The following is a 10,880-nucleotide window of genomic DNA, read 5'->3' as shown; positions in this document are numbered from 1 at the left end:
CCTTCCTTTTTGTTGTTTTTTTTTTCTCACCCCGTCTTATGGTGCCGATAAACCTACCCTTCTATTTTTGCGAGGCTGGGGCAGGGACTCAGAAACTGCACTGTTTCTGGGCCCACGGCTCCCTGTTGGGCTCTGCTGATAGGTGGAGCTTCAGGAAGACTGTAGAGCTGGAAAAGATGTGCTTCCTCCTGCCTGCTGCTTCCTTTCCTGCCTGGGTTATCCCAGTCTCATTTCTAGGTGAGCAGTGATAATAAATTCCCAATGAAATGTTTAATAGACATACGGAACACTTTACCCAATGATTATGAAATCAACATTTTTTCTCAAGCATGTGTGTGTGTGTGTGTGTGTGTGTGTGTGTATGTGTATTTAAGTTGACCAAGTATCAGGTTTTAAAGCAAGTCTCAGCAAATTCTAGAGTTTGTAACATTCAGAAAAAAGTATCTGATGTAGGACAATTAAAAGCAACTTCATACATTTTGTAATAATAATAGTATCCCCACTCCTAAACAAACTTCTAACTACTTCACGGATCGAAGAAGACATGGAAGTATTTCAAAGACTGAAAATTAGTAAAAATATCTAAACTTATAAATTAGTAAAAATATCTAAACTTATACAACATATCTAAACTTATACTATTCAGTGAAGCATTAACTCAAAAGAGATAAAAATATTATTGTTTCTATTAAAGTTAAAAAGCTTTACATTATTGAGCTAAGCTTTTAAAAAATTAGTGTCAGATCAATGGAATAAAGCCAAAGATAGCAGAAGAAAATAAATAATAAAAAAGCTAATAGTAATGATAGGAAAAGCAAATATACAATAGGTATCATTAATTAAATCAAAATTGTGGGTTTTTTTTAACAAACTAATGACATAAGCAAGCCTTTGATGAAACTGATTAATAAGACAAAAATAAGAGAGTAAGAAAACACACATGAAAAATAAAATGAGGAGACACGTAAGAGATTGAAAATATGATAATATTATGTACAATTTTATTACCTTTTAAAGCTCAGATTGTCATTGATGAAGTTTCCTAATTATTCAATCTGCTTTATTTGAGGAATTTGAGAAACATTTCTTCTTTATGTACTCTTTTTAAACATTTTGTATAAGACTGGAATTGAAAGTAAAACATGGATGTAATGTTGTTTCTGTAGGAAGATTTCCCAATTACTCTATCTACTTTATTCATTTAATGTATAGTTTTTGAACACCTCAAGGCACTGTTCTATACTTTAGGGATTCCATGGTGAGCAAGTCAGAAAGGTCCCTGTTCTTATGGACCATATGTATATGTCAATAAAGGGGAGACAGAGAAGTAAGATCCTTTTGGAAGGTGGGAGGCCATGAAGAAAATAGAGAAGAATGATGTCATTGTGGATGATGGGGGCTACTTCAAGCTGAGTAGTCAGAAAACTCTGTCTCAGGTGGAGATGTCTGTGCTGGGATATGATGGGTAAAAACGATCCATCTAGGAAAATATCCAGGGAGAACATTATAAGCCAGTGATGGCCAGCAGAACTTCTGTGATGAAAGAACCTTCTATGTCTCTGCTGTCTGACGTGGTCACTACTAACCACATGTGGCTGTCAAACACTTGAAATGTGGCTGGTGTGACTGAGGAACTGAACTGCTAATTTTTATTTAATTTTAATTAATTTAAATTTAAATAGTCATATGAGTATGTCGATAAATATAAACACAATTAAAAACACATTTGTAGAGAAACACATTTACTAAATGACTTATTAAAAAAGAGAAAGGTTTAAAGTATATCTTTATTTAAAAATCTTCCTAGAGAAACAAGACCAGGCCCAAGTGTTTTACTTTCCATTCCAATATTGTACAAAATGTTCAAAAAGAGTAGATAGGAAATACTTCTCAAATTCCTTCAACAACAAAGCAAGAACCACATAAGGAGTTTTTTTTGTTTTTTTTTGTTTTTTTTTCCTGAGACAGAATTGCACTCTGTTGCCAGGCTGAAGTGTAGGCTCAATCTCAGTTCAATGTAACCACTGCCTCCTGGGTTGAAGAGATTCTCCTGCTTCAGCCTCCCAAGTAGCTGGGACTACAGGTGCATGTCATCGCATCCAGCTAATTTTTGTATTTTTAGTAGGGACGGGATTTCACCACGTTGGCCAGGATGGTCTCGATCTCTTGACCTAATGGTCTGCCTGCCTCAGCATCCCAAAGTGCTGGGATTACAGGCATGAGCCACCGTGCCTGGCCTGTAAGGAGAGATTTTATAGACTGATTCCACTCATGAACATAGAAACAAAATTCTTAAAGTATTAGCAAACCTCATAGAGCAATTATTATAAATGAGATAATGACCAACATGGATTAATCCCTGGAAAACAAGTTCAATAATTATTTACTGAATGCTGCTGTGAGCTAATATTGTCCTAAGTCCCAGGAAATGCTGTAGTGAACAAAATGAATACCCTTGCCTACATGGAGCTAAGGCAGACCATGAACCAATAAATATAATCCATAATCCGGCACCATAGGATAAATGCTCTGGAGGATAATGAAGCAGGGAAGATGGCGAAAAATTGGCCCTAGATGATCCTGTAAGGGAAGAATTGACCCCACTGAAAGAGCAGCATCTGATCAAACATCTTAAGGGTGTGAGGAAGAGAGCTGTGTGGATAGAAGGAGAAAGAGCCTTCCAGGCAGAGGAGTTGGTGTGCTTGAGCAGTAGCAAGAAGGCAGTCCATTTGAAACTGATTAAGTAGACACGAGACATCCAGGAAAGGATCTGGAAGTGATAAAGGACAGGTCACATAGGACCCTGCAGGCCAATGCAAAGAGTGAGTATATCCATCGGGAAGCCACTGGAGAGTTGAAATTTTAAAAAGATATCATGCAACTTGGTTTAAAAAGGATCACCCTGCTGCTGTATTGAGAATAGTCTGGATGGAAGCAGAGAGAAAAATAAGGAGGTAAGTACCATTATTCAAGGGGAAGGAGACAGTGGCTTGTGAGGAAGGATTCAATGGTACAAGAGCTGTGATGAGATCATCCTCCAGATACATTCAGGTGACATTGGCAGGAGTTACCAATGAAACTGTCCTGGAATCAAGGAAAGGCCAGGGAGAGGTCCAAGGCTTATGGCCCTGGGCAACTAAAATGATAGAGTTGACATTTCTGGAGATGCTGAGCCTGCGGAGGAACAAGTGTGGGGAGAAAATCAAGCCCAGTTTTGGATGTGCTGGGTTTGAAGTGTTTGTCAGACATCTGGAGAAGGATGTGAAGAAGAAGGCTGGACAGAGTAGTCTGGAAGTGGGGGCAGAGGTCTGGTAAATATTTGTGAGAGTTCAGTGTATGGATGGCAATTAAAACTAGAGCGTGGGTCTAACATTTATTCCCAAATCTGACTAAGGGTGAACCAACTAGGAAACCACAAACCAGTCTCACTTAGGATGCAGATGCAAAAATCCTAATAGCATATTTTTAAAAATCATCACAGCAAACAATGATATAGTCCACATATGTGATTGGTTCACTATCGGGAAAACATTTATATATCCCATCATACTATCAAAACCAAGAAAAAAAAGTCAGTAAATATCTTCACAGTGCAGAAAGACATTTGACGAAACTTGAAACTCATTTATTACAAAAATTAAATAAATCTTAAAATTCTAGTAAAAATTCTGAAAGATACATGTACAAAGGTCTTTGTTGTAGCATCTTGTTTTTAAAAAGACATAAATATCCATCAGCAGTTTGTTGATTGAATAAACTTTATTTCTTTTTTTAAAATTATATTTCAAGTTCTGGGGTACATGTGCAGAATGTACAGGTTTGATACATAGGTATACATGTGCCATGGTGTGTAGGGTCCAGCCCTAGAGGGTTCTGTGAGCCCCTCTCAGCTGGTGCGGGGAGGGAAATTGTAGAAATACAAGACATAAGACACGAAGATCGAGAAAAGAGTTTGGGCCAGGGGGTCCACTGCTACCCAAATTGCGGAGGCCAGCAGTGACCCCGAATGCCTGGACACTCTCACTTTTATTGAGTTGCAAATCTAGGGGCAGGATAGATAGGGCACGGTCTTGGTGGTCGGAGACTGGAGGCAGGGTAGATAGGGTGTGGTAGGGATAGGGTTGAGTACATCAAGCATCATTCAGGTGGGGCTCAGGAATTTCTGGCACCCAAAATGAGGTAAGGAGCATAATGCATCAGCACATTTTCCATACTTATCAAGAAAGAACAAAAACATTAAGATTTATATTACTATTACTGATTATCTTTTCTAAGAAAAAAGGAGCCAGGTGCAGATCAGAACATGAGTCAACATGATGACCACTGAAGCACAGCATCACATAGACTGTTAAGCCCCCGGATATCCGTGGGCCTACCTGACAGCCATCAGTCCTACCACAAGAGGTTGGAGAGGCGGAGTTTTCTCCTAACTCCCCCAGGAAGGAGACATCGCAGCTATTTTGGACGTCTCCTCCCCTAGCTGGCTAAACAGCGGGTGCTTTCCCAGTGCTGGCGCTGCCGCACAGACAAGGTGCCCTCCAGCAGCCCTTATTCCGGAGTGACAGAGGGCTTAAAGCGTCTTGCCTTAGTGTCATTTATTTCACAATGTCACCCCAAGTTCACACTTCCGACCTGAGAGGCATTAGTAAAAGAATTAAGATCATCTATGAATAACTAAGATTACCTATGAATAGCTAATAACTACTATGACTATATTTCTGGTTACTATCTTCATTATTTATATGGAAATGGACTGAGACTTTTGGCTCCTTCCTCCTCACTTATGGGGTCTTTTCCCTACAATGGTGGTTTGCTGCATCCATCACCCCATCATCTACATTAGGTATTTCTCCTAATGCTAATCCTCCCCAATCTCCCCACTCCATGCTATCCCTCCCCTATCTCCCCACCCCCCAACAGGCCCTGATGTGTGATGTTCCCCTCCCTGTGTCCATGTGTTCTCATTGTTCAACACCCACTTATGAGTGGGAACATGCGGTGTTTGGTTTTCTGTTCTTGTGTCAGTTTGGTGAGATGGATATATTTCACACATACCCTGCATTCAGATGGCACTGACAGGAGTTGAAAAAATACGAGAATATCCCTATGTACTGCTACAGAGCAAACGTCAGGGCATATGTTGACAGAAAAAGAAAATTAAAAAAATTACGTGTGTAGTATGCTACTGTTTCTCAAAGAAATAGGAGTATATAAATATATGCATATATTTTCCCATACTAAAATTAGAAGAATTTTGTTTTGTTTTGTTTTGAGATGGACTCCCACTCTATCATCCAGGCTGGAGTACAGTGGTGAGATCTTGGCTTACTGCAACCTCCGACTTCTGGTTTCAATCAATTCTCCTGCCTCAGCCTTTTGAGTAGCTGGGACTACAGGCATGTGCCACCATACACCAGCTAATTTTTGTATTTTTAGTAGAAACAGTGTTTCACTATGTTGGCCAGGCTGGTCTCGAAGTCCTGACATCAAGTGATCCACCCACCTCAGCCTCCCAAAGTGCTGGGACTATAGGTGTGAGCCACCGTACCCAGCCAAGAATTTTTAAGACTCAAAAAAAGCACAACTCACTGTGAGGGAGAGAGGAAGCAAGGTACAGGAGCCAAAGTTAGAATCTACCTGCCTGAAAGTCTGGTTTTCACCATGGCACATGTACACCTATGTAACAAACCTGCACGTTCTGCACACGTATTCCAGATCTTAAAGTAAAAGAAAAAAAGAGAGAAAATATCTGGTTTTATAAATTTGCCTTCGACACTATGTAAACATTTTGCATAATTACAAAACGAAATTATATCTGAAAAAAAAAAAAAAAAAAAAAAAAAACGAACTCTGAAAAGTGTAAACAAAAGAAAACAACTGTGCTTTACTATGTATTGCACTGGTGACCTAACCGTGCATGGAGAAACTATTTCAAAACAGTAAGTTAACTTTAGTGGAATAAACTCTAAGGACAAAAAGATACAAACAAAAATCGTAAACAGGTTTTAGGAAAAAAATTGTTTGTGGTAGTGTTGCCATTGCCTGAAGACTTGTGTCCACTATACACAGTGAGATGACGCAAATGAATGATTACCTTAGTTCACTGGAATTCAGGATTTCTGTCTTGAGTCCAAGAATATTCATGTAATATTGATGAATTTTAGCGAAAGTCTATAACCCTCAATTTGAATTGGTAGAATTTACCAGTTAACCCATCTGGGCCTGGTGCTTTCTGTTGTGAAATAATATTACTAATTATTGATTTTATTTCTTTAATAGATATAGGCCCATTCAGATTGTCTATTCCTTCTTGTATGAATTTTGCCAGATTGTGTCTTTCAAGGAACTGGTCCATTTTCCACATTTGTTGGCACAGATTTATTTATAGTATTTATTGATTCTAATTTTAATGTCTATGAGATCTGAGGTAGTGCCCCTTGTTTTACTTCTGATATTAATAATTTGTGTTCTCTCTCCCTCTTTTTTTTTTAGTGAACCTGACAAGGGGTTTATCAATTTTATTGATATTTTCAAATAACCAGCTTTTGATTTTGTTGCTTTTCTCTATGATTTCTTGTTTTCAATTTAATGGATTTCTGCTCTTATATCTATTATTTATTTTCTTTTGCTTATTTTCAATTTGATTTGTTCTTTTTTTACTAGTTTCCCAAGGTGGAAGCTTCGTTTTAGCTCTTCCTTCTTTTCTTTCTTTTTTCATTTATCTTTATTCCTTTATTTATTTAATCCTCCCCATGTGTTATATAAACTTAGGTACACAACTCCTATTACGTAAAGAATTAGTAAAGGCACAATGTTTACTTACACAATTACATGTAGTTAATTAGCACTTTTGTAACTCAGAGACATGAATGTCAACAATTTTAGAGCAGAGCTCATCTGCATGTTCATAAGGTTTTCACTACTGTATGACTATGCATACAAGCATTTCAAAGGAGACCTCCCAACCAGTGGAATCAGAATCAGTGGCATCAGGAGAAGTATAAACAAGGAAAATTACAGATCTTTGTGCCTATGCCCCAGAAATTTTGATTCAAGTTTGAGATAGAGCTTACAAATCTTTACTTTTCCAAAGCTCCCTGGGTGATCCATATGTATAATCAGGATCTGAACCAATGATGCAGAGCACCACCATTTCTTGATTGGAATGGATGCCTGAGAATAGTAAAACAACGGAGTTAAAATATGCTGACTTTTTTTGGACCCTTAAATTACCGATTTGGTGATAGGTGTTAAAGTTGACAATAAAAACCACTTCTCCAATGTGATCATGGCTTGAGTGAGTCATGCGCTTTCCCCAGGTCATGGATGGCCTTGTTCTCCAGCAGGTTCATCATCTTGTCACTTGTTCTCACCGCATTGTTCAGCATTGCTCTAACCACAGTCACCACAGGCACAGAATGCTCACTAGCCCAAGAATCTGGTAAGGAGCCAATGAACTTTCTAAGCAAACATTCATTACCTGGGCGAGATTCTTGCCTATCACACAACAGAACTCCAGGCCTAAATACAGAATACCGGCCAAATTTTAATTCTTCAGACCTGGCTTCCACTTCTCCCTTAACTTGCAGATATTAAAAAACTGCTTGACTTTTCAGCTCCTTTAGAGGATACCGAGTTGAAATGTTTGCACCCTCCAGCTTTTGCCAGCTCTGCAGACCTCAGCACATAATCTCGGTCAACACAAACAAATCCCTTCGCCCGGCTTTCGCTTCGGTGGTGCCCAGGCAACAGAAGCCAACATCATGACCTTGAAAGGCAGAAGTGTAGTCATCCAACCTTCCAAAGTCCACCACTCATTGATTCACATTTTCATAAACTTCCTTGTTGAAGGTGAACTTCCCCCGGCCAATGATAGTGACTTTGGAAAACAAGCCCGCTCCAGGATTTCCTTTAAGAGCACTCTGCCGGTGGTTTCTCCACTGGCGCCCAAATAAAAGACGGATTTATTCTGCATCCTGAAGTCTTCCCGAAGCTTCCACAGTGCCTCTGTTTCCGCCATGCTTCCCTGGTGGGCCCAGCGGGGCGGGGGGTGGGTTGGAGGCGGCACAGCCAGAGCCTACAGGGCTTGGTCTTCTTTTTCCTTCTTTTCTAATATATTCATTGAGTACTATAAATTTCTCTCTCTAGCACTGGCTTTACTGCATTCTGTAGATTTTAATAAGTTTTATCTTCATTTTCATTTACTTCAAAATATTTAAAAATTTCTGTTGACATTTCTTCTTTGATCCATGTGTTATTTAGAACCTGCAATTATTTGAGGGGGATTTGTTTAATCTGCTATTATTTGAGGGGGATTTTCCAGCTTTCTTTCCTGAATTTTAGTTTAATTCTATTGTGATCTGAGAGTGGACATTGTATAATTTCCATTCTTTTAAATTTGTTAAGGTATGTTTTATGGCCCAGAGTATGATCTATTCTTGTGAATGATGTTCCTTGTGAGCATAAGAAGAATGTGTATTCTGCTGTTGTTGGATGAAGTGGTCTACAGATATCCATTACATTCAGTTGATTAATAGCGTTGTTGAGTTCAACTCTGTCCTCATTGATAATTTGCCTGCTGGATCTGTCCATATCTAATACAGGGGCGATGAAGTCTCCAACTGTAATAGTGGATTAATCTGTTTCTTCTTGCAGTTCTATCAGTATTTTGCCTCACTTATTGTTTTGATGGTCTATTGTTAGGCACATACACTTTAAGGATTGTTATATCTTCCTGAAGATTTGACCCCTTTATTATCATCTAATGTCCTTAAACAAGGGCACTTTCCTTGCTGTGAAGTCTGCTCTATTTAAAATTAATACAGCAACTCCAGCTTGATTAGTATTACTACAGTAATCTCTTTTCATCCATTTGCTTTTCATCTATATGTGTTCTTATATTTAAAGTGGGTTCCTGTACACAGCATGTAGCTGGATCTGGTTTTTGATTCACTCTGACAATCTCTATCTTTTCTTTGATGCCTTTAGACCATATTTTGGCTGGGTGTGGTGGCTCATGCCTATAATCCCAGCAGTCTGGAGGCTGAGGCAGGCAGATCACTTGAGGTCAGGAGTTTGAGAACAGCCTGGCCAACATGGCAAAACCCTGTTTCTACTAAAAATACAAAAATTAGCTGGGGGGTTGTGGTGGGGTCAGGGGGTTGCCTGTAATCCCAGGAGACTGAGGCAGGAGAAACACTTCAACCCAGGAGGCTAAGTTTCCAGTGAGATGAAATGGCATCACTGCACTCCAGCCTGAGTGACAGAGTGAGACTCCGTCTTAAAAAAAAATGCTAAAAAGAATGATGATATCTGCCATATTTTTCTATTCATTGCCCTTGTTCTTCCTGTTTATTCTTCTACTGTTTTTTTTTTTTTTTCCTTTTGTGGCTTTAATTGGGCATTTTATATGATTCCATTTTCTTTCCTCTCTTAGCATATCAGTTGTACTATTTTTTTAACTCTTTTTATTGGCTGACCTAGATTTTACAATATATATTTACTACTAAGCAAGATCACTTTCAAACAGCACTATACTGCCTCATGGGTAGTACATGTACCTTATAATAACAAAATAATTCTAATTCCTCCTTCCTGTTCATTGTATCATTTCTGTCATTTATTTTGCTTATATATTATATACATCTATATATTCAAATACATTTTTGCTATTATTTTGAATAAACTACTATCTGATGGATTGAGAATAAGAAAAATAACATTTTAATTTTATTTTCACTTGTTCTTTCTTCGCTGCTCTTCTTTAAGTATATCTGAGTTTCCAACCTATATTATTGTCCTTTTTTCTAAGGATCTTCTTTTAATATTTCTTGCAAAGCAGGCCTACTGGCAACAAATTTCCTAAATTGGTGTTTCACTAAGAAAGTGTTTATTTCTCTTCCACTTTTGAAGGATAATTTCACAGGGTACATAATTCTAGGACGGTGTTTTTTTTTTCTCTCAATATTAAATATTTAATTCACTATTTTCTTGCTTGCATGGTTTCTGAGGAGAACTAATTAAAGTTGCAAGAGAGCATTGAGTCTATTTCATAGCAAATCCAATGTGAATGAGTCCAACTTAAAGCAGCCATTAGGTTCATGGGAAAAATCTTACTGCCTTTCCTCCCCTAGGCACAGATGGGTTGGTCGGCTTTCATTTATGTGTCCTTTACTCCAATAGTCACGGAGTCTAAGCAGTAGGCTTGTTGATTCAGCAGACATTTGCTGATTTCTTGCTGTGTCCCTTTGCTGGGGGAGGCACAGGAAGGCACAGAGTTGAATGAGGTCCTGGTCCATCTGCGTATAAACTCAGCAGAGTATGGGGGAAGTGAGGAAGAGCCACAGGGGAAAAAGCAGTGCCAAGTTAGGTAATCACTCACTGATTCATTCACTCATTTAACTAACATTTATTGAGCCATTTTTATGTGTCAATTTCATGCTGGACTCTGGGGACAATATGATAAATATGAGATTGCTCATGCCTTCAAAGATTCACAATTAATTGAGACATACACTTAAGAAGGAAGTTGCGGAGCTCGATCCAAGATGGCCGTTTAGGAACAGCTCAGGATTGCAGCTCCCAGTGAAAACGCAGAGGGTGAGTGGATGCCGTGTTTTTATTGCCCACAGACTAGGAAATTCCCGGGCGGAGGTGCTCCACGGTCGCCAGTGCGGCTGTTTCAGCCAGTGCGGCTGTGCCGGCCAGCGCCGCTGCTTTGCCCCACGCGGCTGCTTTGTCGGCGCCCCGGAGCCGCGGTTCTCCGTACAAAATACACCAGTCCGGGGGCCCTTTTGGCTGGCGATTGGAGCCACGGGAAGTCGCCCGTACGCCGGTTCAAAAAGGGGACTGAGCAGAGAACCAGGACAGTAGATTCCAGG

At 39.3% G+C, this 10,880-nt stretch overlaps 1 pseudogene; it reads right to left on the bottom strand.

The window, feature by feature from the left end:
• Nucleotides 1-7,164: 7,164 nt before the first annotated feature.
• LOC116542368 lies at nt 7,165-8,049 on the bottom strand (annotated as a pseudogene).
• Between the last annotated feature and the right edge of the window lie 2,831 nt (nt 8,050-10,880).

Source organism: Sapajus apella, unplaced genomic scaffold (assembly GCF_009761245.1).
Source record: "Sapajus apella isolate SASKATOON/1434 unplaced genomic scaffold, GSC_monkey_1.0 scaffold167, whole genome shotgun sequence".
Taxonomy (NCBI): domain Eukaryota; kingdom Metazoa; phylum Chordata; class Mammalia; order Primates; family Cebidae; genus Sapajus; species Sapajus apella.
This window is presented reverse-complemented; position numbering and strand designations above follow the sequence as displayed.